At 41.0% G+C, this 23,497-nt stretch overlaps 1 protein-coding gene across 2 annotated transcripts in view; it reads right to left on the bottom strand.

Moving 5' to 3' along the window:
- The window catches only part of SYNPR (synaptoporin), a 312,054-nt gene that overhangs the window by 9,123 nt on the left and 279,434 nt on the right, over positions 1-23,497 (bottom strand). The window lies entirely within an intron of this gene.

Raw genomic sequence — 23,497 nt, 5'->3', positions numbered from 1 at the left:
GAAATCACGGCCCAGAGATAAAAGGTAACATATAGAAAGGGGTAGAGCCAGAATTCAAATCCAGGTCTGACTTACAAAACCATCTGCTATGAATACAGGGGAAAGAAGCTTCTTCATCTATATGCAACAATGCCTCTATGATGGAAGAGGTTTAAATGTTTAAAGGAACATTTCTAAGCTTCCGATGATGGGGATACTTCTCATTTCCTCCTCATGACTCAGATGGGTGGGAGTTAGAGTCACTGTCCGTGTCTTAAGCAGATCAGGACACTCTTTCAGATTTACTGTATTTACGTTTGACTAGCATGAAAAAGTTGCCTACTGCTTACCTAGTATACTAAAGACACTGACATGGAAAGAAAAAGAGTACATTTGCTATATCAACACAGAGACTTGTTTTATTCTAAATGCTAAACCCATCAAGTAGAAAACTTGCCCGTGTCTCTTGCCTACCCAAGGGCATGGCACACCTGACTTGCTCTGGTTAGTTTTCCCTCATGACATGACTGGATGAGTTTTCATCAAGATCCCATGATTGACACTGAGGGAACTCTTGCATTGTAAGGATACTGTTGTGGATGGTATTTGTCAGGTGTGGCTTTTGTGGAGAATGTTCTAGACTGTCCACTTCTAAGAATGGCTGAATTTTCACAAAAATTGTTATCTTTTCATTCAAAAGCTGTTGCAAATAATGTGACTTACCAGTTGACCTTTCCATGTTGGCTCTAGAAATTCAGGGCCAATTTGTTAACTACTCACAGGGTTTTTATGGCGTGGATATTTTAATTCCATTCCCAGACTTGTTTTATATCCATCTTTCCTTTCCCTTTTCATTTTTAGTTATTTCCACTTTGAGTTTCATAATCCTTGTAAGCTATCTTAAGTTTTTTCTGGAATGAGATGGTAGTATAAACAGACAAACAAATACGGTACCTACAGCAATCAATAAGAACATTTGGAATCAAAAGACTCAAGTGTTTGAGTCTGAATTACAAACTGGAGGAATACTTACAAATAAATAAGCCAGGTTGATTATGTCAAATATAAATTTAGGTTCATGTTCAATCTAGTACCTAGAATGAATTCATTCATTCAAGTAATTTTTTTAAAAAATTTAATGTTTATTCTTGAGAATAAATCTATTATATATTCTTGTTTACTTATGTCTAGAGACAGAGTGTGAGCAGGGGAGGGGCTGAGAGAGAGGGAGACACAGATTTGGAAGCAGGCTCCAGGCTCTGAGCTGTCAGCACAGAGCCTGATGTGGGACTCGAACTCACGAACTATGACTCATGACCCGGGCCAAAGGTGGACGCTTAACCAACTGAGCCACCCAGATGCCCCTCAAACAATAATTTTTGAGTAATGTGCCAGATATTGAGGGATTTAAAAAATGCAAAATGTGGACTGTGCTCTCTTGATATTACATATTTGCTAGGGGCTATTGATACCCCACCATTCCAATTATGAGACAGGAGCTGTCATGATTTCTGTTCATCATAATTAAAAACAAATTAAAAAGTTTTCTCAAAAACTTGAGAAAAGGGTTAGGATGGGGAAACAAGAACAGAGTTATATGACAACCTCTCCACTGGAAATTGGAGAAAGTAATATCAAAACTTTGACTTATTTGTTAATAACAGAAAGAATACCTAACATTTTTATGGAGCACTTATTATGTGTGAAATACTATTCCAAGTTTGCCTGAATTAAGTCATTTGATCTTGACAACAGCACTGCAAAACAGATGCCAATCCTGTCCCCATTTTACAGTTAGGGAAACTGAGGTACTAAGGGGTTAAGTAAAATTGCTCAGAGTCAGGAGTAAGCAAGTGGTGGAACCAGGAATGTAAGCCTGGCCATCTGCCTCTGGTACCTGTGAGCTTAAGTCTATATTTCTCTTCATGTCTGCTTTAAGGAATATTGATCTTCTCACTTAAACCAAGTACACCAAGAGTTCAAAAGTTGGACTTGAATTCCCAATTAATTTAAATATGACAAAAAGTTAAGGAATCATTTTCTCTATATAAACTTCATGAGTGAAGTCAAGGATCTGTGTCCTTGGGAGTAAATATGCTATATTTAGGAGCACATCCAAACTTTTACCCCTGGTACCATTTTGTAAAGAGGTATCAGGATATCGTATTAAGGTATTTCTTACATAAGGTAACAGCTCAGAGTCTGTCATCACGTAAACCTGAGGCTGAATACTGACCCTGCTACTTACTATGTGTTCTTAGACAATATGCTAGACTACTTGAAGCTTCAGTTTAGCTCACTGTAAAACGTGACAATAATAGTATCTGTCTCCTAAGAGTTGTGAGAAGTGAAAATATGTGTATTTACCTGTTTTTCCCAGTCAGATGTCAGTTCCAGGAGGGCAGGGATTATTTACCTTGCTCATTATTGGGTCTTGGCAGAAGAGTTGCCATCAATATTTATTAAGAGAAAGAATGAAGGAAGGAAGGAAGATACAAAATTGTCTCAATTTTGTTAAAATATTTACATTTATGGAACATTACAAAGGAGTTTACCCAGTGGTGGTGGTAGGATTAGAGATGACTTATTTTCTTTTACACAAGCTTATGTATTTTTATACATGCCTTGTTTTATAATTAGATCAAATGAAAACAATGTGGCAATGTAATCAAGACATTGATTGATTATATCAATGGCTCTCCCTGACAGAACTTCAGATGGCTCTATTTGTCCCTATAGTAGCATCAAGATTTATAACTGGACTAAATAATAAAGGTCATTAGAATGGAGAGTTTTGCATCAAAAGGGCTTCAGAAAGTAGTCTCAAGACAGATTTTCCACAACTAAGCAAAGTGTGAATATGGGGGAAATTATGTAAAAAATTCTAGGTAAAAAATATATTAGCCTGAACTTTGTTTCTTGGCTTTGGCATTGAGCACGAATTTTAGGCCACTTGCAGGGAGTGAGACGTGGAAGGAAAACCCTCACCCCACTTTCCTCCTCACCCATCTCCTGTTGAGGCTCCCATTGGCCACACCAAGCTGGAGCCCAGAGGTCAGGGGGCCCACTGATGTGACCCATGCAGTCACGTCCTGAGTAGAGAGTACAGTGGGGAGGGGCAGGGCAGCCATCAGAAGCTGTCCCCCAAACTAGAGGTTGCCTGCGGGGTCACAACCACAGCTGCTGTCATCCGTGTTTACCCAGCGTTTCCTAGAAGCCAGGCCCTCTGCTAAGCACCTACAGGCATCATTAACCTTACGACATAGGTACTTGACGTTAGCCCTTCTTTTCTTATGAGGAAACTGAAGCAGAGACAGGTCAAATACTTTGCTTATAATTAATGCCTAGCTTGATGACTGCAGTGTATCATGAGCTTTCTGAAAGGTTGGGGGAAATCTTATGTATTTTATATAGGTAGTTACCTTAGTGGGTGTTTTCTAAGTTTGTTATTTTGGCACTACCTAAAAACAGTTTTGATTTTATCCACCTAGTCTTGTATTATTGCTTAATATTAAACTTAAAGCAAGTTACTCTTTTTACATAAACAAGGTTATTTCAGAAGGAAATTATACGTGTACTATGTTAAGCCAATACAACTTACTGTAGTTAGGAGGCTATTGCAAACATAAGTGCTCCACAGTGACAACAAAATACCTTAAACCCTAGCTGGGAATGTTTGTACAAGGCTTTAGAGCCTAGGATCTTTGTTAAAAGGGAGATTAGCCAGAGTTAGAGGGATATTAAAGAAATACTGGCATGGTTGAAGCAGATGACCTGATGTTGAAGTGAACATGGAATGACTTCCTCAGTCCTGTTACTCAATGCCATGTGAATGGTCCACTTAAACCATCTTCTGACTCAGGAGAGGTAAATGCCTTGCCCTGGACAAGGGACTTTCTTCTGATGGTGCAGACAAGAACCAGGTGTTTATAAATGTTCCTGCCTCAGGTCTGTCTAGCAGAAACAGAGTGCAGGGAAGAAACTCAAGAGGTAGACCTGGAACATTCACTGCTAGGTTATCATGGTGCCTATAGTAACCCTTTGAAGGTGTCTTCTGCTGGCTTTGCTTGTGTTCTTCATTCTCCTAGAGTGGAGAGGCTGCCATTAGTTTTATACTTCCAGAAACCTTGCACGCTTGTGGTCCCCATAAAACCCCAAAAAGTAGTCAGTGGTTGTGATTAGCCTTTATTACAGATGAAGAAACTGTGACCAAGAGAGATAAGTAGATTTGACCTTGTTCACTTGATCTTAGCCAAAAGGCCGAGAAGCGATTTGACCTTGTTCATTAAGTGGTTTACAAAACATGTTCTGGGCTATTGGTCTCTCTCTGTACCTAAGAACATTGATACTGTGTACTGAGAGAACATGGACATGCTACCTGACTGTGTTTCTGCAGGATGTTTTAAGTATGTGTTCAGTGATCTTAAGAAAACCAGCCTCCTTGGCAGGGGGAGTATCTGGCTTAATGCGGGCTGGGTGGTTTGTTTCCACTTTCTTTGTTGGGTGTGTTTTCTTGCCCCCACTTCTCCTAATTGGCTACAAGTAAACTCATTTTCATACTAGAATGTCATTTAATATGTTAAAGATACTTGTCCCAGATCACTCTGGGACGTTAAGAGGGAATGCTCTTTGGTGACAGAAAACCTTATCTTTTAGAACCAAGTGAACCTGCCTCCATCTCCTCCAACCCTGCAGCCCCACTGGATATTGGTAAGCTAGTCAATTCTTCCATTTCTGTCTATTAGCAAATATTCCCAGGATTTCACCTCTAATGGCATTATCATCAGTTTCACCTCTTTGATGGCTTCGCTATTTATTCTGTGGCTGATACCTATGCCGAAAGTTTATACCAGAAATGGGGCAGTCCGAGTCACCCCCACCCTTTGGGTAACTGGATTCACTTTGCTGAGTCAGCTTTCAGGAACCCCAGCATGAAGCTGTGAATCAGGAAACAGAGCTAAACGGCACGACAGAAGCTCAGTGCAGGACAGGGCTTGGGGCTTGTCTTGGAAGAGAGAAGAGCTAAGCAGGGTCTGGATGGAATAACTTTGTCTGCTCATACAGGTATATTTCATTTTTTCATTTGAAGGATGAATACTAGTGACCTCTGACTTCTAGAGAAGGTCTTCAGTTTCTAATACAATGTAGGAGATCATTTGATCATCACAATAACTGCAAGCAGGTGAAGATAATTATACCCATTTAACAGATACAGGGAAGTTAAGCAAGGTGTTCAAGTCGTCACAAGTAACAGATTTAATGCAGGGTGTTGGGCTCCACGTTTAGTGAGGGGTTTTTCTATTAGGCTCAGGCTTTCTCAAGTCGGAGTTAGCCACTATTTATAGCAATAAACAACATTGGGCTCCCAAACACTGAGAAAAGTGTTTCTCTCCAGTTTTCTTTTAGTCTGAGGTGCAAAGTAGGAAGCAACAGATTAGTACCCAGCTGAGGCTAATGTTTATTTAATAGACATTTAACACCTATTTATCAAAGGAAATGAGTCCAGGCTCAGAGCCTTCATGCAAGCAATGGTACCGGGCTGGGCTACAGTCCTCTTTACTTTCCATTGATTCATTTCTAGGTTTGTCTCCTAATTATGTCAAATAATGCTGGGTTTTTGTGTCCAGTAGTGATACAGGGTTTGTCTCCTATGTTTGTCTCCTAATTATGTCAAATAATGCTGGGTTTTTGTGTCCAGTAGTGATACAGGGTTTTCTTCCAAAGGACACTGTGTTTAAGTTTAAGAAAATAAGTTAAAATATTAAAAGCAATTTGTTAATGTTTATTTTTTTTTGAGAGGGGAGGGAGAGAGAGAGAGAGAGAGAGAGAGAGAGAGAACACAAGCAGGGGAGGGTCAGAAACAGGGAAACACAGAATCCAAAGCAGGCTCCAGGTTCTGAGCTGTCAGCACAGAGCTTGATGTGGGGTTCATGGCTCGAACCCATGAACCATGAGGTCAATGACCTGAGCCGAAGTCAGACACTTAACTGACTGAGCCACGCAGGTGCCCCAAAACTGAGAGGGTTTTTTAAAATGTTTATTTTGAGAGAGGGAGAGAGAGAATCCCAAGCAGGCTCTGCTGTCAGCTTGGAGCCCAGTGTGGGGCTCGAACTCACAAACTGAGATCACGACCTGTGTGGAAACCAGGAGTCAGACGCTTAAACTCACTGAGGCACCCAGGCATCCCCTCTCAGCTTAGCTTTTTACAAGGCCAGCACGCCTCTCATGCCGCTCCTGGCCTGTGGCATCCCATAAGTGGGCTGATACAGTAGCCCAGTGCATGGCCCTAGTGGTCTAGTGGAGATCTGAGCCCAGACAAGGTGACCAAAGGCTTAGGCCTTCTGCATTGGCACCCCGAGGGAGGAGATGGCTCAGGGACAGCAGGGACTGAGCTTCAGGCCATACGTACGGGAAATCTGACTCGACCCCTCTATTCTCAGAACACGTACAGGATAGTGGCTGGTAAAATGGAATGAAGCATATCGTTCCCTTTTCCAGATGGGATAAATTAGTTAAATGCAGCTTGAAAGATACAGAGCCAGGATTTGGAACCAGGGAGTTTAGCTCCAGAATCTTTGTTCCTTATCTAGTATTAAAGTGCTCTATTGCTTTGAGAGGCCCATGACTTTATTGGTTCATAATAAAAATTAAGTTGCAACATTAATACGGCTGTCATTTATGGAGCCATATGAGACACGATGTGCCTCATACATCATTCCTTCAATTCTCCTAATAGCACTTGGAGGCAGCTATTATTGACCCCACTGTACAGGTGAGAAAATCAAGGTGTGGAAAGATTAAGTGAGTTGCTGGAGGTCTCAGAGTCATTATGTTGCTAAGCTTTGTTTGCGAACAAGGTTTGCTGAGCTCCAAAGTCCGTGTCCCTTGCTGGAGGGTGAAACTCCTTATATATTCCAAGCTACCTTTAATGGAGGGCCCAACATGTGGTCGGGCATGATGCTTTACATAGTTCATCTCCCCTACAAGGCAGCCATTAGTTGCTTTTTTATTTTACAAATGAAGAAGGGAGTGTTGAGAGAAGTAGTAAGGAAACTACATACCAAACTCAGATCGGTTGGACTCCAAATCCCATTATTTCTTCATTTGTCCATCATTCTACTGGTTCCTTTTCCCATTCACTTGTTGGATATGTACTATCTTCCCACTATAGCTTAAGCACTGTTCAAACAATGGAATAGGCAGGGCGGGGGTGGGGGTGGGGGATGGGGTGGGAACCAGTCCTCAGGTGGTTTGCATCTTTCGCTCCACACTACCTGGATTGTTTTAGGTTATTACCATAAGATACACTAATGTCACACTGTTAATGAACTGAAATTTTGCGAAAAGGGAGATGTAGTGGATGCTGATCTGTTATACGGGCTGGGTGATAATCCGTCATCTTGTTTCATGTGCGAAGAGTCTGGGTTATGCTTAAGAATCTGTAGGATTTCATTCCTTTTTCTCTTAAGTTAAATTTGATTGTGGTTGACATACGGCACTCTTTTTCAGTTTGTTTTTTCAGAGAACTTTATTGATTGATTTGTGGCTGCTCATCTGTGGAAACGGGGCCTCCTGTTTCTTGTTTATAACTTTTTGTTTATGAAAAGAAGACTTTTTAAAAGATTCTCTGCCTCTCTCCTTTTAGCTTAGTCATAGACAACTGATTTCATAATCTTTGTGCCAGAGGGAGGTATTCTTGGCTGTTTGACAACCTCAGAATGGACGCAGTCTCCACTAGCTCGCTGCAATGTTGTTGTAAATCAGTATTAAAAACACTCCTTGAAAACTGATTTGATATCCGATTGACCCTGCCTTACCTTCTCACTACAAATAGCAGCAAATCTTTCAAAACAAGTTCATAGTAATATTAGAAAATTAATAATTGTTCAAAATAAAATGATAGTAATAGGAGTATTGCTCGTAAAAGTTGCTACTGATTCAGTGCTTACTTTGAGACAGGCACTGAGCTAAGACCTTCGTATAGATTGCTCCGTTTAATCCTCATCAAGAATCTGTGAGGCAGATCTCATTGCATATATGTTTTGAGGAAAGAAAGCATCATGTAATGGTTAAGTCTATTGTCTTTAGAATCAGTCAGTCTTGGGTTCAAATCTCTACTCTTACTTAATAGCTCTGAAGCTCTATTAAGCCTCTGTTTTCCTATCTGTGAACACAGGCAATGATGACATATATTTTCCGAAGCATTTTTGTCAAGTATGCATGAGCTAATTCAATAAAATACTTAGCTCAGTGCCTGACACATTGTGAGTCCCCAATGAATTTATACATACACACATACACACATACAAGAAAATTCTGTATACAATTGAACAAAGAACAGCATAGAAAAGAGTATTGGTATTATTCAATAGGTTTTGATGGTCAAATAAATCAGGTAGGTTAATTTATTTATTCAACACATCTCCAGTAAGAACCAACTAGGTACCAGATCTTCGGAATACAGTAATTAGTAAAAGCAGACATGATCCCACTATTCACTCTGCTGGAGGACAGACCTTACTCAGCTACTCCCAGAAGAATATGTAATTGCAGATGATGATAATGGCTTTGTAGAAAAAGGAACTGGTGTTTCAAGAACAAAACACTGCGTGACACTGGCCAAGCTAGGTGGACAGGGAGAGCTTACACAGATCTGGTTGTGTCCAGAATCCCTTCAGGATTATCCCTCCCTTCAGTGGTTCTCAAAGCATGTTGAATAATAAATACACCACAAAATGACTTATCTGGAAAGTCTATAAATTGGTGCCTAGAGGGAGTTTGGAGCTTCTCTCCACTGCTTGCTTATACCATGCCCAAGAAGAATGCACACTGACATAGGTCAGGACTAAAAAGATTTATTGGGCCATTCTGCTAGCAGAGTGAAGTTTAAAAGGAATGAAAGAGTGTTTGCATAGTGAGAATTTTGGTGACTCACATGACTGCTGAAGCTATGGGCTCTCTACACTTGCTCACTGGCAACCCTCTTTCCCTTAAAAAGCCAAGCGATAACCAAACAGGTGCAGACTTCTGGAGGGGATCTGTTTACCTATTTAAAAGGTGGCAGAAGAGGATTCCTTTCTTTCTGGACCTGTACCCTCTTAGAAGTTTGCAAGCTTAGGGAAACAATTAGGGCTGTTAACTGTTTCCAGGTGAGCTGATAGCTTATACAAAACACAGCACTCATTCCAAATGGTTGCTTATTGGTTTTGACACATCTATCTATAAGTACAGTAACAAGTAAGATGCTCAAGTCCAAGACCAGAGGTGAGTCAACTGTTGAAACCAGTTTGGACATCTTAAAAATAACTGGGGGTGGGGAAGGACATTTGTAAAGTTAGTCAAGGATGAATCTGGAAATTTGGAGATGCTTATTGACTATCTTATCAATATTCTTTATTTCAATATATTTTTTAACATTTCCAAAATATTTTTGGAGCTGCCAACTCAATAAAAACACTAAGATTTAGTCAATTAACCATCAGCTTTGTCTACTTGACATAAAGCATCTGGGCATTGTAAACATATCTGGAAAACAACAGATGTCAGGAGGTATATAGATGAAACATCTGGAGGAAGTGTGGCATACAGGGGACATGGACCGAGACTTGGAGTTGCAAGCAGCCAGATTTGAACTTCATCTGTCCCATGTACCCTGGTCTAGAATGTTCTTCCACTGTGTGATCAAAACAAGTCTACCACATACCTGACTGGCTAGGTCGGAAGAGCATGCAACTTTTGATCTCAGGGTTGTGAGTTTGAGTCCTATGATGGGTGTAGAGATTACTTAAAATAAGTAAACTTAAAGAAAAACTTCTCTACCACATTTTTTATGTATAAAACTTGGGAGTCATATATATATGATATGTATATATATGTGTGTATATATGATATGTATATATGCATATATATGATATCATACACACATACTTTCTAAAAAACAGATGTTATACACAGTGACAAATAGTAGGGGCAGAGATAATAAAAATGTCAGATATTCCAAAGTAATTTCTTCATTTGTCTAAATATGTTTAGATCCCCCCTCCAACCTATATTTAAAAGCGGATGCATTTTATAGGAAATCGCTTCAAGTAAGCTACTCTGAGAAATTTTGACTCAGAAAGTGCTGGCAGACCTTGAAAGGTGCCACCTCCTGAACGAAGTCAGCTCCTCCCTGGTCCCTGTGTTCTCTTGCCATCACCCTCCCTGCAAGTAGAAAGGCGGCACATCTTCCACCTTCAGAATTACATAATATTAGTGTGGGAAGGCACTGTCAAGATAAATCCAGGCTGTCAAATACTCCTTTGAAAACATAATCCCATTATTAACTTACTATTCTACACCACTGATATCTCCCAGATAGGACACAGAAGAGTTGCTATGCATGGCTGGAAATAAGGCACTAAAGCAAACCTGACCATGGATTTAAAAATTCTCTGGGATACATTATTCACATTTGTCACATGCAAGCCTAATGGAGGATCATAATTAAATAAACATGTGAGGCGTGGAGACTAGATTATTTTAGTGGTTGCATTAATGGTTGGGATGATGACGGTGGTGAAGATGATATAATCTTCAAGTGACATGGCTATTTTGGCATGGTCAATGACATCGGACAATGAATTCAGCTGTAAGGACTTTTTTTTCAATCTATCTATTGATGTTCTTTTGAAAATAGATTCACGCTGCTGAGGTCCCATGCATAGGGCCAAATTGTTGCTAATGCAGTCTCTAAAGTTTGAGCGGGGGCTATTTGTGGGTACAATTTTAAGCGTATTTGGCACCAATTAAGAAGTCTGGTAGCAACCAGGTATGTGTATGTGAGTACTTCATCTGGTTGCAATACACGACTGGAAAAAATTGGGATACTTGTGTTAAGACGTGGAAGGTCACTTGGAGAATGCCTGGGACAAAAGCCATTGCTACAATCAGTGAATGCCTTGATCATTGTTACATTCCCAGAAAGTATACTGTTTGTGCTATTTTAATTCTTTTCGCATGTTGGTTTCATTCACTGGTTGTAAGTTCTTTGGGGATGAGACAGCCTTAACCACCTCTGTCCCTAGTCAAATGTCTGGTGTATGTATGACTTCTCATATAGATCCATTGCATGGAAGAAGAAAGGACAGAGAGCTCACATTTGGCATAGTCACTTGGAAAATCATTTGGATTTTGAAAATTTGTGTTTCCTAAATTATCTCAAAAGATATAAGAAACTCAGGACACTGGCTGCCTTTAAAGAAGAAAATGAAATGGCTGAAAGGCAGGGATGGAAGAAGGGTTTTGGGACTTGGTTTTTATTTTTTTTTATTTACCTTATCCTCACCCCCAGGATGCCCTTTTAAATGACTGGATTAGAAAACATTAGCATAATTTTAGAATAGGCATATTTTACTGGATTTGACCTTTGGCAATTGTGAGAAACTTTCTGTTTAGGGGGATGATTATGATTATATTTTATACTTTCCTCCCACCTTTTTTTTTTTTTTTTTTTTTGCAAGTGAGCAAGCGTTAGTGCAGCTAGGTTCATGAAAAGAGCTGCTATTTTTTCAAGCATTCCTTATGCCTTTCTAGAATTGAAGACCCATTATTCTGTCATATATCAACCCATCTGTCAGCCCTCAACAGATGGTTAAAATGAAGAACTTCTAAAATACCAAGGAGGAAATTATCCTGCACTTCACCATCTACAGCTTAAATTTACTCTGACTTTGGAAAATTCCTTTGCCACTTTGCCACCCATCATACCAAGTGAAAGTGAGGGAAAATATTACATTTGAATTACAAAGTAGAAGCCATTCCTCAAAAAGATGGCTACTGGATTCATACACGTTGGCTTTACACTGTCAGTTGGAAAGAAGACAAAACTGGGTTCAAGTCTCAGTAGTGCTACCTCTTAGCTGCCTAGCTCTGGATAGTTTATTTGACCTGATAGGCCTTTATTCCTTCAATTGAAATAGTTGAGAATGAATAGCCTATCTTAGTTAATGAGAGAATGAAAAAAAAAAGGATAATCTGTGGGACAGTATCTTGCCCAACAAGGTACCTAATAAATGATAAATATTACTATTTCCACCATTGGTTCTCTCCTTCTCATCTCATTTTCCACAGATTTATCCAAAGTCAAAAATTCTGTGTCTCTGGCAGGCAAGATCTGAGAAGGTGCCTAAGGACAGAAATAAGGCAGATATGAATAAAGGGTCCAAGTGCAATGAGTCCGGGTGTATGAGTGTCTCTCTGTCCGCAAGATGTGTTGGATACGTAGTGTAACCATTGGAAAGGCTGGGTGGCTATTGGGTATGTGTGAGGAGAATGGGTAGGGAGACTGGTGGAAGTGAAATATTGTTGCATTCTGGGGGATATATGTTTATTGGAAGCCCGAGGGTCCCGGAGACTTGTGTCCAAACCCTCCCAAAGAGAGTTATGTTTTCTTGGTTTTCATTTTCAGTCCAGATGAAATAAATGTTTGTGATTTTTACCCTGTCTAGGCATAAATATTAATTGAATCATAACTTCTGTTTCATGCCTTATTTAGCCATTTCCATTTATTTTTGTCAGTTCTATCATATTTCCAACATGTAACTGTTAGAATTTAGCATTTACTTTTTTTTTTTTTTTTGCAGTGGGAGTGTTTGGGAAAAAAGTCTCCCTCTCCCGAGTGTTACTCTTTTATGAGTGCGGATTCGCGAGTGGTAAGAGATAACCGCAGGCCTGGCAGCTTGGAGGTGCAGGATGTGTCCTAGGAAAGAGGCTTCAACTTTTGGTGCCACGAACCTCCTAGGATCATGTACAGATTGTGACTCAGTAGGTCTGGGGTGGATCTGAGAGTCTGCTTTTCTAACACTCCCAAGTGGTGCCAGGGCTGCTGGTCCATGAATAAACCATGAGATGCAAGGTCCTGGCCTACTGGGAACTTCTTCCATAAGAACTTCCCGATCCACCCCGGTGTCTACTGCCTTCCAAGGCCCCCGCTCAATGAGCTTTCTCACACTGTGTTTTGTACACTGACATTGAGCCTCATTTTCATATAGGTAGGTCTCATTTTCCCATTTCAATTTTAAGGTAGCTTCCTTTCTTCCAGCATTTATTGAGTAGTTTCTATATACCAGCCACTGTACTAAACATGGACTGCATTTAATTCTCAGTAAGAAGGTAGGTACTATCATCACCATCAACTGACAAGTGAGGATACAGAAGCACAGAGGTGTTAAATTAATGGCCCAAAGTCACCCAGGTAGAAAGTAGTCAAACCAGGACACAGAGTTTGACTCCAGAGCCTGGACCCCTGATCATTAATGCTTTGCTGAGATTATGCCTCCCTGGAATGGTGTCAAATATATTTTTATGATCACTGTCACACCTATTCCATGGTTATTTCTAATAGATATAGGCAGATAGAGTAAAAATCTCTTTTACAAATAAAAAAGAAACACGTATGTGCTGTTTTTAATTTTCTTTTTTTTTCCCCCCCCCAAACTGGCAGCTTACCGAAACCTGTGGATCTGAGTTTCAGGGGATTAGAACTAACATTATCAGACAGCAGTCCAATAACATGCACTTAGCTAAGTTCCTTATTATTAGAAACTGGTCTTGAGAAGTGAGCCTATGTGGGCTCCATTTGACCTGCAGTATATTAGAATCTGTAAGTGAGATCTCATATGCCCTGTTGTATCCTGTTGATGAGAGGAAGAAGTTAGTTACTAAATAAGGGAAGATATTCTACATAAGATATTCTTAGTCACAGAGGACCCTGATGCCACACAAATGTGCACAGAGTGGCTGAAGCTGTAATAATCTTGCACCAGTTTGCAGAGCTGCCCCTGTTAAGTGCTGCTCATAATATTATTCCACCCTTTTCTCTTCAATATTACTTTGGCTATTCGGAGTCTTTCGTGGTCCGTACAAATTTTAGGATTGTTTGTTCTAGCTTTGAGAAGAATGCTGGTGCATTTGTTATTGGAATTGCCCTGAATGTGTAGATTGCTTTGGGTACTGATACACTACTTGGCGTTGAGAAAGGATGAAATCATGCCATTTGCAACAATGTGGATGGAACTGGAAAGTATTATGCTGAGTGAATTAGTCAGATCAGGACAGGTATCTTATGTTTTTACTCATATGTGGATCCTGAGAAATTTAATAGAAGTCTATGGAGGAGGGGAAGGGGAAAAATAGTTACAGAGAGGGAGGGAGGCACACCACAAGAGACTCTTAAATACAGAGAACAAACTGAGGGTGGGTGGGGAGGGGGGAGAGGGGAAAATGGGTGATGGGCATTGAGGGGGGGCACTTGTTGGGATGAGCACTGGGTGTTGTATGGAAGCCAATTTGACAGTAAGTTATATTTTAAAAAAGGAAAAAATATTCCCTTTTAAAGAAATTGTTTCCACGATTACAAAAATGATCCCAAAAAGGAAAGTTTTTAAGAACACCAAAAAAAAGCTGCACCCCATTCTGGAGGTAAGTATGCAACAGCCTGATTCCATATTTTATGAACCACCCCCATTCTGTTTATGCACTTTGGCAAACAGTATTGAGCCCATTGGAAAACACCTGGGACATAAACATTTTGCAAGAATTTTGTTTTGATGATTTTGAGTGAATGTGAAAGCCAAATTAGGTACCTGTTAAGGTGACGGTGTGTAGCTTAAGTTAAAAAGAAATCCACACGCGCAATCACAATTACCTTTTAAAATGTGTTGGAAATATGAGAGTTGAATATTCAAATGGAGAAGGGGTCTAAGACCTTTCTGTAATGAGGACATCACCAAGACCTGAAATAATCTGTGATAAACCTTTCTATCTCCCAAGGCGGGTGATGTCCTTGCTTTTGTGCAATCATAACATTGTGGGCTTGTGTTTAGGAGCCATGTGCGAGAAACACGTCTTTGAACACTGGGATCGCTTCCACCCAGAGACTGCTCTCACTGCGAGAACCATGATGGAGCGAAGATAGAGCATACTGTTCTGCTGACGCTTTTTGATGAGATGGCAGATCACCTGCAAGTTGGTAATCATTTTTTAAAAATTTTTCTTTACCTCTTTTGTACACGTGTATGCTTGATTTTGTTTTAGTGACAACTCCCCCAATCCCACCTTGCCCAAAGGGCTCAAAAGAACGGTTCTGTATTTAGTGCTCCTTTGAAGAAATTTATGAAGAGTCAGTTTGGTATAGAGGCTGGCTGAGTCTTTCTTCTGGTTTAGTACAGAGCTTTCTGACCATACTCGGAGCAGCAGTAGAAATACACCCCTTGGGGATCACTTCTCTACTATTTGCCCATCTCTCTGGTTTTCATTCTTTAGAGGGACAGTAGAGCCCAGGGGTTAATTGCTACAGTTGTGAAGTCAGTTCTGGATTCTTCAATGCTCACTCATTGTATGACCTCAGCCATGATCCTTAAACCCACCTGGTTACCCCCATCTCTAAACTGGGGGATGATACCTGTCTCACACAGCTTTTGTGAGGATTAAATGGGATATATGAAATACTCACTGCATGCCTGACATGTGGTAAGTTCTCAATAAATATTAACTGTTGAAATTATTACTTCCAGATATACCAGAGATAGGCTAGAACTGTTTAACAAGGAGACTGACTTCCCAAAGCAGATCACTGATGGCAGAGGTGAAGCCTTTCCAGAAGTGAGACTCTGTGTGCTGGATGCCAACCCACTTGACTAGAATGACAACCCACTGGCTGTTCAGGACCAGAGACTGTGTAGTGGTAACTAAATCTAACTAGTTTTGACTCCATGTTGGTTAAAAGCGTGGCCTTTGGATTAGCATTTTGGAGGCTACACAGCCATTTGCCCAGCTCAGTTTCTCTGTTTCAGGCACTTGAGTTGTACCATATACCTGGCTTTTGGAGCCATTTCTTTTCATTTTGAGATCTACACTGACATTTCCTTCCCCACAGGCTGTGCCTGACTTCAGATCTGTATTGCTACCAGCAAGGAACAGTTATTAAAGTATTTTTCTGAGTCATATTTTTAGTTGCCCTAGGGCACCTAATTTCATGAATTTGGGAAAGAAATGTAGTCCTTCCCAGAGATACGGTTGGGTTCGCTAAGTCACCTGCATATCATCAGTACACATATATTTTTTGCAAGATAAGTGGGACTTTCTCAAAAACAGTTTTATTCTAAAGAGGTTTTGATGAGTTTTGCTCATAAAAAAGTAATGAAATAGAAAGGCTTCTTTTTCTAATATGCACCAACTTCTTTGTTTCTAAATACAAAATGGATGTGGGACTAATTTCACCTTAGCCATTGAAGAGCTCCTACCTAAATTGAGTCATCTAATGACTATTTATAAGCACGAATTGGAAGACTCTTCAAATTAAAATTCATAATTCATTTTTAATAATTTTTAAATGGAACAGTCTCCTACCCCACCCCCACCATGCTTGACATTCAAAACTAAGGAGAAAAATCAGAGTGTTCTTCTTTAAAATGACAGATAACAAGTTTATTGTTTGTTGGTTGATTTTTATAACTAAATATGAGGAATAACCTCAAAAAGAATTTGAAATTACTTATGCACTTCAAGTGAGAACTAGGAAAATTCACTAGATGACCTAGGCCAATAAAAAACACCAAAAGTGGGGTGCCTGGGTGGCTCAGTCAGTTAAGCATCCAACTTCGGCTCAGGTCATGATCTCGTGGTCCATGAGTTTGAGCCCAACATAGGGCTCTGTGCTGACAGTTCGGAGCCTAAAGCCTGCTGCAGATCTCCCTCTCTCTTGGCCCCTTCCCCATTCATGCTCTGTCTCTGTCTCTCAAAAATAAACATTTAAAAAAACACCAAAAGGAACAAAAGAAAAATCAGTAAACATCATTGATCATTTATTCATTTTCCATCATCTCTCAAGTGTGCTTGTAGACACTAGTAACATCCTAGTGGACAACAGCAGACAAAGACGTTTTACAGAATGTACTTGACCATGAAGAAGACAGACAATGAACACGATAAGTAACTGATATACATAGTGATTTGGGTAGTGGTTAAGTGTAACGGAGAATAAATAATGCAGGAAAGAAGGATAGCAACTGATATGATGGGGAAGTGGGTGCTGAAATTCTAGGTAGGGTGGCCAGGAAGACCTTGTTAAGAAGGTAGGTTTTGAGTAAATATCTGAAGGAAATAAGGGAACCAGCCATGTGGATGTGTGGGGAGAACCTTCTAGGCAGAAGGAAGAGCAGGCAGAAGGGTTCTGAGACAGGGGAGAGCCTGGTGGGTTTATCAATCTAGAGAAGTGAACGCTTTAATTTGCTTGAAATGACTCAGAGGGTGGTTCTTTATCTTTTTAAGTCTCTTTATAGGATGGGCTAACAAATGTATGACATATATTGCTCCAGGGACATTAAACTTGGGGGAAGGATGCAGGGAGGAAAAGGCGATCGTGTTCACACTTTCAACAAGAGGAGACAATGATCTGCCTTAGGGACGTGGCAGTGGATTCGAGCAAGAGATAATAAGGAGATAGACTTGATGGTGCTTAGTGAAGGATCTGATTCAGAGGTGGAGAGAGGGTCACAGAAAACACTCGGTTTTCTGGCTGGGAAGACAGTAGTTCCATTTACTGGGGACCCAACTCTATGATGCTGGGATACCCAGCAATAGCAAACTCGATCAGTTCAGTATACTAGCTTGGTGGACCTGCCCCCTGAACTCAGGAAGTTGTGGGGTGCATGGGTGTCAGACTCGTGGGTGGTTATCTCATCAAAATGTATGGGTTTTGTGTACCCCATTAAAATTATACTCATAATAAGAAGTACCACTGTATTTCTAGATCTTCTTTTTGGCTAAGGGCAGTTAAAGAAAATATCTCCAACTTTTTCTTATCAAAATCCTTTAGATGGGAGATCTTCTCATGGTCAGCATGGCTATCTTAAGTTCTGAGGTCTTCTTTGAGAGCCCTTTCTTTATTTAGCCCTAAATCATGGGAATTCCGAAGGTCATAGCTTCTCCTTTCATTCCTAGTCTCTCTCCACATTCTCATGTTCTCTCAATTTCAGATTGGCACCCCATCTCTTTGCTACTATCCATATACATGGATGCCTACACTCCTCCAATTTAACTTCTTTGAAAAGAACTCCATGCCACCCCCCACCCGCCACCCCCCACCCCAGCTAAACCTACTTTTCCTTCTGCAGGTATTGGCTTGGTTGAAGACATCATCTCATTTGATACTGGGGAGCCTCATTAAGCTCCTCCTCCCTACCCCTTCCCTCCTGCTGTCCTTTGGGATAGTGTAAGGTGGTGATTGCCAGCCCAGGCAGGTCCGAGACAGGTCTGGATGACTTCTGGCTCAGCCATGTACCGGCCATGTTACTTACCTTGGGCCTCACTTAAAATGGGAACAAAAACACTTAGCTCCTAGGCTTTCTATGAACTTGACATGGATAATGCATGTAGAACCCTTGGTTTCCTGCCTGACATGTAATAAGTGCTCAAAAAAGAGTTCAGGTTTGATTAGACTCTTATTGCTTCCTCTCTACACTATTGCAGTTGTCTCCTCGTCAGCCCCCTGGCCCCACCTCCGCTTCCATTACCAGCATATTATCTAATTGTTAACATAAGCTTTTTAAAACACTGCTTTGCTAATATTCTTCTCCAAGGGAAAACTTCCAATTGCATAGATAAGGGTGTTAAAGGTTATCCTGCCTTGGAAACTTTTTTTTTTTGGAAGGAGAAGGGGTCAGAGATCTTTTACAGAATATAAATCTATGCTCCACAATTAGGCTTATCTCACCTTTAACAGCCTCATTGCCTACTAAATCCTCCATCTTTTTTTAAAAAAATATAGTTTATTGTCAAGGTGTCTAACATATAGTGTAGATAGTACGCTCTTGGTTTTGGAGGTAGATTCCCATGATTCATTGCTTATAAATCCTCCAGCTTTAAATATACTCCCCCTCACACACATTCACATACCTCACCACACATATCCTCATTCCACACATCCACACTGACCCTCACATACAACCCACACTCACACACACCCACACGTACCTCCTTCTGCCCTCTTCTGGGTTCTCTACCTCACTCTATTTCTCTCCTCATGGAAGAAGCTTTCTACCATATTTGTCCATAGAAAGTCAAACTTTGTTTTCACCTTAGAAAACAAAGGAAAAAAATAAAATCCTGTTTCTATGGTTGGAATCAATCCCTCGTTTCTCCTTTCTTCTTATGTAAACATTTGCTTTTCCCTCTTGGCACAGGGAGCCAAATGGCTTTTCAGCAAGGACTCTCTAAAATTTAACTTTCTCTGGACCTCGGAGTTCAGCATAGTGTTTTGCACATAATGACTTCTCAGTAAGTGTTTGTTGAATTAGGAAGATTGCAGTCTCTAAGAACTAAATGTAAACACACAGACAGCATTTAAGCCTTGCCTTCACCGGCCACCTGTTGCTCCCTAGTTCACAGTTTACCTTACAGCTGAGTGTGAGAATCATATTTACAGGGCCATCTGTCTCACAAATTGCCAACAGGCCTGGCTTTGCCCAGTCTCTGCATTAGTACACCTTCCATTTAGTTCTCACCAGTGAGCCTTTTTGGGGAGATTTACCACCTGACAGTTTAGACCAGAGATTAAAAACTGGCTCAACCAGTTTCAAGACCTTCAGGTGGTAGTAGTTAGGGACAGAGTGAATGAGGAAACAGTGTCCATGGGTCCATGGGTCACGGGATTCTGAGGCCCACCTCTGTCCTGGTTGATGTGTTTACCTATGACTGGGAAGAAGATTTAGATGACAGATTTTCTATGCATGGAATAGTGTGGTCTGGCCTGACATACTGTTAAGCAGAATGATGGCACAGTTTTAAGAAAATTAGACAGCTGCTTCTTGAAACTTGGAAAGTCATTCCAACTGAGAATTCCCTTCCTAACTTTGGGTGAGGGAAATGGCCAAGAACTTTCTAAAATTAGCACCAGTTCCCTTATCCTTATACAAATTACCATCTGGTGTTTGTTTCGTGTATTCGAAGAAAGCCAGCTGGAATGGAAAATATCAAATACCAGTAACATTTTATTCTGAAAGGTCCACTTGATATCAAACTCATACCAAGTAGTGAAATCTCTAAGTCTATATGAGGGTGATGGACGATGTTGACCTTGTGGTGAGGAAAATCATCTTAATCTAGTTTAGGAAGAGATGGCATAATATAGTATCTACAGAATAAAGAATAAAGGCAGTTATTTTACCTAAAGATACTAACTTTATTGTTCCTAATATTTACTCAGTACAAAACCATGACACTTTGGATTATAACAAAGGTGATGTTTTTTTTCACTATAACTGCACTAAGGATTGTAAAACTCTGAAATAGAATTTAGTACAAATAGGAAGTTAACTGGAAGCCTCAGTGTCGTTCTTCTAAAGCCTAGGCTTGGAGGAGTCACAAACCACACTCCTTATTTACTTCACTCTTTAACAAGTTTCTACATAAGATCTTTGTGACTTGCTTCTACCTCCTCCCAACAAAGCGTGCTTTGCTGTTGGGAATAGTTCTACCCACCCAGGAAACATGAAGCCCAGACTTTTTCCCTTCTGTTTCCAAGGGATTAACAATGAAATGTCCTTTGAATAAACTGACAACAGTCTGTTTGAATATTATCTCTTCTGTAAAGCTTTGTCCCACAATCCCAGGGAGAGTTAGCTTAGCCCTTCAGTCTGTAGCCACAGCATTACAGAGACCCCCGCTCAGAGCCCTGAGAACTGTAGCTGGGAAAGGTTATTTTTACTTACACTTCTAAGTGGTTCCTGTGCAGGGAGGAACGCTTAGGGACTGAGAAAGGCTAATGGGTGCAGAGATACAAGTTGGAACAGTGCTACACAATTGTGATGAAAAAGGGCAGCAGGGAGACCATGGAAGAAGGAAAATCTGGAAAGCTGGAGAGGCTGAGGGAGGAAGGTTCAAGAAGCAGAGGAAGAAGCTGTTGGGCTCAGAGCACTTGGGAGAGGGCAGGCATGAAATGGGGGCCTGGAAGAGTAAGCTTCTAATAAGGTTTTATTTATTTCTATTGACTGAAAAATTATTTTTTAGTGTTTACTTTTGGAAGAGAGAGTGCGAGAATGCACACACATGCGTGAGCAGGGGAGGGGCAGTGAGAAAGGGGGACAAAGAATCTGAAGCAGGCTCCCCGTTGTCAGCACCAAGCCTGAAGTAGGGCTCAGACCCACAAACTGTGAGATCATGATCTGAGCTGAAGTCGGACACCCAGCCGACTAAGCCACCCAGGTGCCCCTATTTCTAATAACTTCTTATACTATAACAAGCAGTGTAAACGTTCCAACTCCCCATGAAATCCTCTATATGTCTAACACCTAGCTAATGTGTGGAGTAGTGGATTCTGGGAAGCCTTGGCACCTGATTCACATGTGTGATCAGTAACATGTGGGCTCCAGATGTGCCTGGTTTGTATAGGCTAGGCCAGTTGCAGGGGCTCACCTGTTGTCCTGCCTTAGTTACTTGACAGTGTTCACATTCAGTTTCACAGTATGTCTGTGTGGATGACAGATTATAAAGTCACACAAAATAGTTCTTGTCTGACTGAACTTTAAAGACCAGACCCCATTTTATCCCTAAATTGGCGGTTTACCTATCTCCATTCTAGAGATCATGGGTTCAGGTTCCCAGAGGGCTAAGATGCGGTCTTCATTAATTCATTTCATCACCATGTACTTACTAAGTTTTGTATTATATGTGTTAGGCACTGGGATACGATGAGAAGGAAGAAATGGTATCTGTACTCAAATATCTTAAGAGGGGCACCTAGGTGGCTCAGTTGGTTAAGCATCTAACTGTTGATCTCAACTCAGGTCATGATCTCATGGCTGTGAGATCAAGTCCTGCAACTGGCTCTGCATGGATAGCCAGGAGCCTGCTTGGGATTCTCTCTCTCCCTCTCTTTGCCCCTTGCCTTCTCTCTCTCTCTCTCTAAATAAATAAACTTAAAAAAAAAAAAGATCTTAAGGGAAGAGGCTGATATGTACCCAAACAATTACACACCTGAGAGATCAAGTTTGCAGCAGACTTCCTCCATATTGGCAGTACTGACATTCTGGACCAGATTACTCTTTGTTGTCCTGTGTGCTCCACGATGTTGAGCTCCACCCTGGCTCCCTACTGCAACATGCCAGTAGCACCCCCTCCAGTAGGGACAACCAAAAATGGACCCAGACATGGCCGGATTTCACCCACACCCGGCTCCCATTCCAATGTTGAGAAGCTTCCATTCAGTCTCGACACAGGGCATCAAGGGAGGAGAACCTAACTCAGACTTGGCCAGAATCTTATTAATTTTTCATCCTTAACTCTGAGATGACACTTAGTAAGTGCTTGATGAGTGAAGAGCTCACATAATATCATGCTATCCTTCAGGATTATTGGAACAAAGTCTAGTAAACTAGGGAGAAGTTCAAGTATGAAATCTTAGGCAGAATTCAGCCAATGAGTTTCACTCTGAGTCACTGGCCCCAACACTGTTCCCAGAAATCCCCTATGGCCACAAAGGAACCTGCTCCCTAAATATCACAGCACAGATTTTCTAGCAGTTATTTTCCTGTTAATAAATACTGATTGTCAAGCACTTTGGCAAATATCAGGTGCCTTAAATGCTAAATAGTCATTATAAAGCCACATAAATATTTTAGATTCATCATCCACAGCAGGGAAAGCAGAGCCCTGACTCTAGGAGGGAAAGGAAAAAAAAAAAAGCCTTGACATTCAACTAATGGCTTCACTAACTGATGCATCCACCTGGGAGCCTGAAATTTGGCCCGTCTCAGAAGTAAATGTTCTTTGCAAAATAGAGTTAAATCTATCTCAACTTCGGTGGAGGCATCCTGTCCCCAAGCCAGCTATTGTTTTGATGTAAATGAAGACAAGAAAATTCACAGCACAACCCACATACTCCTTTCACGCAGCCTCTGCCTTGAACCAGACCTGACCTGGAATAACGTGAAGGGAGGTGGCCAGATGAGCCTGATTCAGGTCAGCCTTTCTTGGTGGACTCAAACTGGACGATGATGGAGCTTTCTGGAACTGTCTGTGTGACTTTGACCAAGTGACTTCTCTGGGCCCCCATTTGTAAGATGGAGGACAAAAGAGTAAAGATTTCAAAACTGCTCACAGCACTCATGGTTACACCTGTAGTTTTACATCCTTGAAGATTCATGGAACTGAGGTGTTCACAGCACTGGTTTTATTTTGAGGGTGGGAGAGATGGCATACAAAAGTCAGCCCCTTACAGTCCTGGTGCCCTTCCTTAAGAGGCTCCCTAAAATGTGGTAAAACCCTCCAGAGTACCGTTCTGAGGTTGGCAGCCACATAGAATGAATGGGCCAGTCCGAGCTAATTCCCAGCCTGGCCCTCTCTGGGACGGTTTTGTATTCATCGCTGTCGTGTTCTATTGACTGTAACAAGATCCAGTGGGTAGCCTGGGCCTTTAAGTTACTGAGTCTCCTGGGGACCCTCTGAAAACCCCCCTTTGCCCAAGGTCAGTATTCCCAGC

This window comes from Hyaena hyaena, unplaced genomic scaffold (assembly GCF_003009895.1).
Source record: "Hyaena hyaena isolate Hyena2069 unplaced genomic scaffold, ASM300989v1 scaffold_665, whole genome shotgun sequence".
In the NCBI taxonomy this organism is placed as follows: domain Eukaryota; kingdom Metazoa; phylum Chordata; class Mammalia; order Carnivora; family Hyaenidae; genus Hyaena; species Hyaena hyaena.
The sequence above is the reverse complement of the archived record's forward strand: the minus strand, read 5'-3'. Positions and strand labels throughout refer to the sequence as shown.